We start from the raw sequence: 7,951 nt of genomic DNA on the forward strand, positions 1-7,951 counted from the left end.
CGGACGCGCATGGGAGACGGGATGGAACTGGAAGGAGGGATGTGAAGAGGAGGGAGGGCATCCGAGGCCCCCCTCCCCGCCCCTCGGCCTGGAAGGGAGCTCCAGGCAGCCGCACGCCGGGCACCTCGGTTTTCGGGACGACTTCTTGCCGGGGTTTAGCGCGCTCGCTAGCATCACGCCTTCGGTGCGTCCTTTTATCTACACCTCACATAAAGGATCTTCTTGTGGCAAGGACCGAGCGAGGGTGGGAGAGAGAGTGTGGGTCTCAGAGCGCCCAGTAGGGAGAAACTGTGGTTCTGGGAAGGTATGTTTTGGCCTCTTGAAATGTGCAAGAATTCCGCGGGCCCAGGCTTTCTTTGTGTGGCGGGCAGCGCCAAGGGCTTTGTGCTTCGCAGGGAGAAAATGGCGAGTCCTATTGTGTTTAGGCCATTTTCTTCCGGTACAGGGATTTTCCCAAGTTCTAAATACTTCTTCAGAAAGTATCCTACTCGTGCCTAGGAAAGTGTGAATTGCTGAGGCTCGGACCCGTGGCCTGGCGTGGGCACCGATCTCAGTTTAAAACTAAGGGCCTGTTTTCTTGCCGTTGTGGTCCTTGTATCGAAGCACAGATCGTGCGGTGCGGTTTGTGCGGATCAGTATTCTCCAAAGATCAGCAGCGGCTCTCAGGGTTTCGGAAAGTGTGTGTGTGTGTGTGTGTGTGTGTGTGTGTGTGTGTGTGTGTGTGTGTGATAGCTATCTCTATATAGAGATGTAAATATATACAGAGAAAGATATTTGAGAAAGCTATTGTTTGACTTTTTTCTTAATTTGTTTTTTGTAAATTTTCCACACTTGTTAAACCATATGCAAAAGTGGACAATGATGTCTATACAAGGATGTCTGTGTTGCTTCTTTGAAAACAACAACAAAAAAGAAAGTATCTCAGGTTGAAAAATATTATTTCCTATTTACTACAATTCTTTGGACACTTAAATGAGTGGTGATTTTGTAAGCTCGAAGATAATGAAATGCAAATTTTCTCCATCTGCTTCCTGTACTCTCAATTTAGTGGCAAATATTTTTAAAAATGAGAACAATTGGAATGGGAGAGAGAGCCTAAAGCCTATAGGATGCCCCCACCCCTTTGACATCATCTTACAATGCTAGGAAGTCAAATTCATGCAGTAGCATTGTGACTTTCATTTTTCAAAAGGCACCACTGGCATTTCCCTTCATGTGGATCAAGACCATGGACAGCGAACTAATATTCAGTCACTGAGCAAAAAGGACTCTAGTACAATTCTGTAAGACCAAGATGGAAGTTTACATTCAAAATATGTTGGGAGTCAAAAACAATCTTGCTTATTTTAAAGAGGCATTAGATCCTTAAAACATGGCATTTAAAACTTATTCTACAAAGTTTTCAAGAAACAATGTTTATATGTTCAGTTTTTACCCTGTCTTAAAAAGTACCTGTTCTTTATCCAATTAAAATTAGATGAAGTCTACCTTTTGTTACTGGTAAATAACAAATTTAAATCCATCAGTTTTAGATGGGAGCTGTTTCTTATAAGGCCTTGAAGCACAGTGGGGACAGAGAAATGTTACTATTTTAGGCTGGCATTTGCTGAATGACACCAGAGCAAATTAAATAGATTTTTATCAGCGACTGAATTTCTAAATGCATAGAATTGGAAAAATTAAATGCCACTTTGATAGACAGGAATAATATATGAATGAAGATATAATGCAGCTACTCCAGTTTGGGCATTGTAGTCTATAAATGACAGTGCAGTGTTGTGAGCAAACATTTTTTTCCAAGAAAGTCAACGATTTTTTAAAATATATACTGATTAGATTTGGGGCACAGGCTTGCTTTAGTGTGACTCTGTGCCAGAGTTAAATTTATTTTGTTCTGTTCATCGTTCGAATTGTTTTAAATATTTTTCACAAAGCTGAAATTCATTTAAAATCATTTCATTTGTGGATTACATAACTCATCCCAAACTGCTCATTTAAATTTCCAGCTTCATGTATCTTTTGGCCTATTTCATAACCTGACTTAAGTGTGACTTGTAAAGTCCTGAAAAATTATATAAAGTGAAGATAATACACAAGTCAGGAGAAGTGAAGTAGTCTATAATTGCATTTAAGTTAAAACCACATTCATTTAAAAGGACAGTGAAGTTTAGCAAGACATTAATTCTTGATCTTTATTCATCAGATTTGTCTCTAAAATAAGGCTTTAATTATTTGAATGTGCAGGTTCCTAAAATTAGATACTAGATATATTTTGGACACACACATCTTTTAAAACATATTATTTATTATCAGTAGTAGTACTATTTTATGACACCGTCTTCAAAGTACTTGGGGGGAAAAAATACAATGGCATTTTGCGGTGTCCTGATCAGGACCATGGTGAGGTCCCGGTGGTGCACCAGTGGTGGTGGCCCAGGGCTTGGTTGGGGCGCAGAGTTAGGTTGGAGAAGAGTTATTGTTTAGAAAGACACATTCGTCCGGGTTGGCATTCGTGATAAGATTAAGCATAAACCCAAAGCTTGGCCTGGGGGAAAGGCTGGCAGCCGGGTTGAGAAGAGGAGACGCAGATAAGCTCTGCTTCTGCTGCTTGCGCACATAATTAAGAGGCGGTCCCTCCTCTGGAGCGTGGGCTCTGTCCGGCCTAAGGTGCTTATTTTGCTGATACTTGGCCAACCGAGTGTGAGTGAACAAGAGCCCGAGAGCTTATATGCGGGGATCTAGACGGGGTGTCGAGAGGGTTGTCGGCTCCTGTCTCCATTTTAAGGAGAGGCAACCGAGAATGGTGACTTTAGCTTGCTTTGGGCAAGTCTGAGCACTGACAGGAGGACCGTGAGGGAAGAGCTGGCGAGGCTGGAAGCAAGACGTCTCCGGGAGCTGTCTTTGGGGCACTGTGTTGGCGCCAGCGGGGGTGGGCACTGTAGGCAAAGGCAGGGCGCTTGCCCTTTGCTGTACCCAGGCGCTGCAATTGGGGGCTGCGCGCCTTCTGCGGCTCTTTGGTTTCAAGGACACAGCGAGCTGCTCAGGACTTTGGGAGCCAACATCTGTCTGACTGGTGACGTCAGCAGCCCGTGTAATCCTCTTGTGCTGAAGGCAGATGCCTTATTTGTTTGGCTGGAGCGAGCCATTAATCCCTAATTCTGGATCAGCAAGCGAGGGGGAAAGACCGGACCGCTCCGACCCACCCCCTCCCCACCCCCACCTCCCACCTTAAAGCACCTTATACCACGGAAGCCTCGCAGCCTCCTCTTTCCTCCGCGAAAGCACTGAGCAGCGATTGAAAACGTTTTGGTCCTCTGCAGGTTTGAGCAGGGCTGGCAGGGCTTTCTCCTTCGGATTTCTAGGGCTATGGGTATATGTAATTCTTTCTCTCATCGATCGTTTCGATTTTCTTGCCAGTCTTGCAGTTTGCAGGGTCCTTAGCCAAGAGGGGTGGGGATTGGAGAGTGTGGGTCTGGCGTGTAGTCTGCGGGAGGGGGTGACGCTGGGGAAAGGGGGTGCGGGATGCGGGAACGGCTGGAACTGGACGAAGCACCGTGTGCGGACGCGGCTTCACGGGTCCAGCTCCCGAAGTCGCTTCCCGGAGGCGGCGGTGCCCACGGCGCTTGGCCCCCTCTCCGCGATGCCCGCAGTCCGGACTTGCGCTCACAGCCACCGCGCCACCCCCCGCCGCAGGGTCCCCTCTGCGCCCGGCTGAAGCCTGGGGACGGAGGTCGCGACCAGCCGACCGGGCTCCTGTCCTCTCGTCACCTTGTCTCCCTCGCGTGCTCCCTCCCGCCTCGAGTCCCTTCTCCCAGCCCCCCCTCGCGTCTTTCTCTCTAACACTGCGCTTTGGTTCTGTTTTTCAGGGGTGCGTTCTGGGGTCCCTGCGCAAGACCCGCTCTCTCTTCCTCGGACGTGGAGCGGGAGCGGGCCCTTCCCTCGGGCCGACCGCGCCGTAGGGGACGCCGAGAAAAGAGTCGCCGCGCCGCTGCCTCCTGCCCGCTGCGCAGAGGGCTCCGCGCGTAGAGGTCAACTCTTCCCTTACCCCTTCCTCTCTCCTGCTCGCCCTCCCTCCGCCTGGCCCGGGCGCTCCAGCCTCCTGACTCCTGCCGCAGTCTGAGGAGCGCGCGTCCGCTGCGCTGCCCGGAAAGCCGAAGCCCGTCTCCGGGCCCAGACCCGAGGTCCGCGCGCCCCCGCAGTGGGGAAGCCTTAGCGAGCAGCTTTTTCTCTCCGCAGCAAAACCATAGCCAGACCAGATGGGCCGCTCAGCTCTCCCGGGACTAGACAGGTGCGGTTGAGTTAATTTTTCCGCATTACAAAGAAAGATGACCCAGCCCGCCCTTGGACTCTCATCTTTTCCCAAAATCTCCCAAGCAAAACCGCGGTAACGTTATCAGAGGACGCAGAGCCCAGGCATATCGGAGTGTTTCTCTTACACGTACACACGCATGTGTGTCTTCCCTTTGATATGCTAGATTTCCTCCCCGACAGCAGGACATAACTGGCAACGATTTCTGCAGCAGAACACGCCATGGCACTGTCCTTAAAAGCCTGCCATTCCTTGCAAGTGCCTTAGAAGGGATCCAGGGCAAACCAAGTGGGTTAATTGCCTTCGGTGAAACAACACGATCACGAAATTAGATCTGCACCAGAGGGGCAATTAGCTTGGATCCACGCCGCCATTTGAAAACTAGATTTATCGGCGTATGTATGTCTTTGGGTGTCTGCTGTAAATGGCATGCAGATATATGCATAGGCAGACGCAGACACATGTATCGTCTACACTTTCACCGAACAGGCTAATTAATAGCGGCTCTGGCAGATGTGGCAGCAGGCGAGCCGAGACGAGAGCTGGGCTTATGAGTTACGACTGTGGGAGTCGGGACTCAGACCTGGGAGAGCGGGGCGGGCAGCGGGAGAAGTGTGGTCGTCGCAGTAGGTCTGTTCCTTTCCGGATCACGATGAGAGACTCTGCTCTCCGTGTTCACAGCGGACCTTGATTTAATGTCATACAATTAAGGCACGCGGTGAATGCCAAGAGCGGAGCCTACGGCTGCATTGAAGGACACCCGAACGTCTCAGGGTCAGAAAGGGCGAAAGGCGATTGCAGGGGATTTGGGGGTGGTAGACTGAACCTATTCCTTGCCGCGTCAGCCCCCTCAAATTGACTCCAGAACCAACCTAATGTTCGAAAAGCAAAAGGCTCAGAAATCCGCAAGCAAATCCTCGAGGAGGGTTTTGGGGGAGCGTCATTGACAGCTGTCAGGAGGGCAGTAGTTCCCAACAGTGCAAATATTCCAGAGAGTTGCGGTGTTTAGAAAGCACCGGTTTTTTTCAAGAGCAGGTAGTGTGATGGTCTGCAATCTTGAACCAAGCTGAGAAAACAAAACAGAAGAGAGAGACAGAGGGAGGAGTATAAGGTTAAATGGTGTCCTGACCACATTATGCAAGAAACCTCAAATGAACGGTTCAACCTTTGCGGGAAGACGAGAACAACACCCTCCCCTCATCTCTCCTTAACGTCCGTCTTCCTTTCTCTTTCCAATCTCAAGGCATCCTTGCTGGCTTTAAAATGCCAAGATAACGTTCTTATTTTGACACTGTCGCAAAGGCCAAATCGGTCAAAGGAGTCAGATAAGAGGAAAGGACCAGGTCAGAAAACTTTAGAGGGACTCGGCAAATTAATTTGTTTGGAAGCCATTGAGGTAGACTCTGTTAAGGCAGTAGTTCCGCACCACGACTTTGGAGGGGGGAAAAAAACCCACCCAGGCTAAGAAAGCGAGCCTTGATAGATGTCTTTGTTCTGCCTTGGCCTGCAGGGGCAGGGAACAAAGGAGAGGAGATAAGAGGATGCACCAAAGTGGCCGCGCCCTCCGCGCCCGGCGCTGTCCGTGGTGCTGACCGAGGCCCTCGCCTCTCTAAGCTAGAAAAGCAATAGGACCGTCCCACCCTCTCTCAAAAGAATAATAGGATTTTTAGGCAATTTGCAAAACAAATTTTAAAAGGCGTGCAGCCACACACTCAACCAAACAATATTTTACTGAAATAGTTCACTCCAGCTGTCGCCACACTCGTCTGGCACTTTTCGGTCTTCTCGTAGGTATGCACACATACAGTCAGTGTATGCACACTCGAAAGCTGTTTCAGCTTATTTAGGCTGAAACTCGAATTTAAGCAGTGAGGAGGATTGCAAGAAGCAGATTAAGGAGGATTGAGGCATTATTATTATTATTATTCCTTTTCTAAGTCACCTTTCTGAAAACATAGACACGTAAGGTCCTGCGGATCTTAACAGTGCCACTGTGGTTACCCAAGGGACTCGCGACGGACTCAAGTGTGGGCCACGAGACTTAATCAGGAAGGGATGGGATGGGAACCGACCAGGTGAGATAAGGCAGGAGCCCACGCAGCCGGCCACCTTGGGTCGGGCTGGTAGCTGGGCAGTCTTCGCAGGCGGGTCCAGAGAACTGAGCTCTGCAGACCGCTCGGGTGCGCTGGAGCCTGCTCCTCGCATCCCTGCCGGCGGGAGGCACTGGAGGGCCAAGAGGCCTGAAAGCCGCACTGCGGAAAAACCGGCCACAGCACCATCCTCCTGCGGACGGAAAGAGGCAGGGTGGTTGGCTAAATACTATGCAGTGAAAATTCACTTTAGGAGTGGAGGGTCAGATGGGTCAGTATTGATATGTTCAAAGCATGTTTACATTTCTCAGTGCATTTCATCCTCTTAATCTAGATATTGAGAACATTAAATGTAAACAATAAAAATCTAAATCCCGTTAACTAATGAAGCAAAGTGGAAAGGAAGAGGGAGAAACAGGAGATCAATCAATTCGTGTCCCGCCTGAGCTCTCAAAAGAAATTGTTATGCATTTGCCTGCGTTTGTGTATAAATTCGCAAACATAAACGTTGTTAAAATTAACACCAGATTCCATATTTCAGAATGGACAATAAAGGCAGCAGCATCAATTTTTATCCAGATACAGAAGTGGACTATACATTGACAATTGTCTTGAAATGATGTTTTTATTAGACTCTTTTTAAAAAAATCTGATGAAGATGTATCAGATGATTCACGAAATAAAGTGGCAAGTCACAATATCCTCAAAGGGTTAACTCCTCGTCCTTTCCCTCAGGGAAAATTTTATTTTGTCCTCTGAATGTAGAACTCTGCAGATAGGTCTTATGCATCCATTGATTACTTTGGTTTATATTTAATTTCATGCAATTTGGGAACAGATAGGCAAAAATTCACTGGAAAACAGGGGCTACTCGAATCACAAAAGGAAAGGGTAGGGATTATTTCTGTGGTGCGCATTAAAAGCAGTCACTGGAAACTGAAATGGGTTTAAACCATTGCACTTTATCACCGAGGCCTTGATTTTCTTCCGAAATTCATCCAGTTGCGCTGATCTTCTGCGTCCACATCCCCTTGCGTAAATCACAAAGCAACAAGGGCGCAAAGCTACACAACCGTTCTGCCCGAGTTCTGTTAGAATTCATATTACCTAATAGGAACACACCTAATCCTCCTCATCCTAATCCTACCTGTTTAGAACAGACTAAACTCGTCCCTCATCAAGCTTAGTCCGTTTAAAAATTACTTTCTAAATAGAAATGAAATACCTGGTATGAAAGAGAGAGGGCAAAATACTGCTTAAATAAGGGAACGCAATTTAGTAATTCGGTTGCCGAGATTAAATGGAGTAGTTATTGATTCGCAATGCCTCTAGATTGTTAAGTCTATTTATTTTTTATTTCTTTCGAAAATAATCACCGAGTTTAATATCCATTACACATTTCCCTGCTATGAAATTCTATGAGCAGCAGTTTTGCCATAAAACAACCCAGACTTCGCAATTGGAGAACTTCAACGCGGCCCGCCGTGAGAGTCCATTGACAATCACAACTTTCATCTAGGTCTGAAATTAAAGCTTCTTGGAATAATTTAGG

General features: G+C 47.8%; 1 long non-coding RNA gene across 2 annotated transcripts; it reads left to right on the forward strand.

Annotated features, from left to right (window-relative positions):
- Positions 1 to 3,165: 3,165 nt before the first annotated feature.
- LOC110594642 lies at positions 3,166 to 4,640 on the forward strand. Of its 2 annotated transcripts, none has more exons than XR_002481358.1 (2): positions 3,166 to 3,320; positions 3,867 to 4,640. It is a non-coding gene; the product is annotated as an uncharacterized LOC110594642 (long non-coding RNA). The 2 variants fall into 2 exon arrangements; XR_002481357.1 differs by having other exon boundaries at positions 3,172 to 3,370.
- The last annotated feature ends 3,311 nt before the right edge of the window (positions 4,641 to 7,951 follow it).

Source organism: Carlito syrichta, unplaced genomic scaffold (genome assembly GCF_000164805.1).
Source record: "Carlito syrichta isolate Samal-C Ts95f unplaced genomic scaffold, Tarsius_syrichta-2.0.1 Scaffold317260, whole genome shotgun sequence".
NCBI classification, from domain to species: Eukaryota; Metazoa; Chordata; class Mammalia; order Primates; family Tarsiidae; genus Carlito; species Carlito syrichta.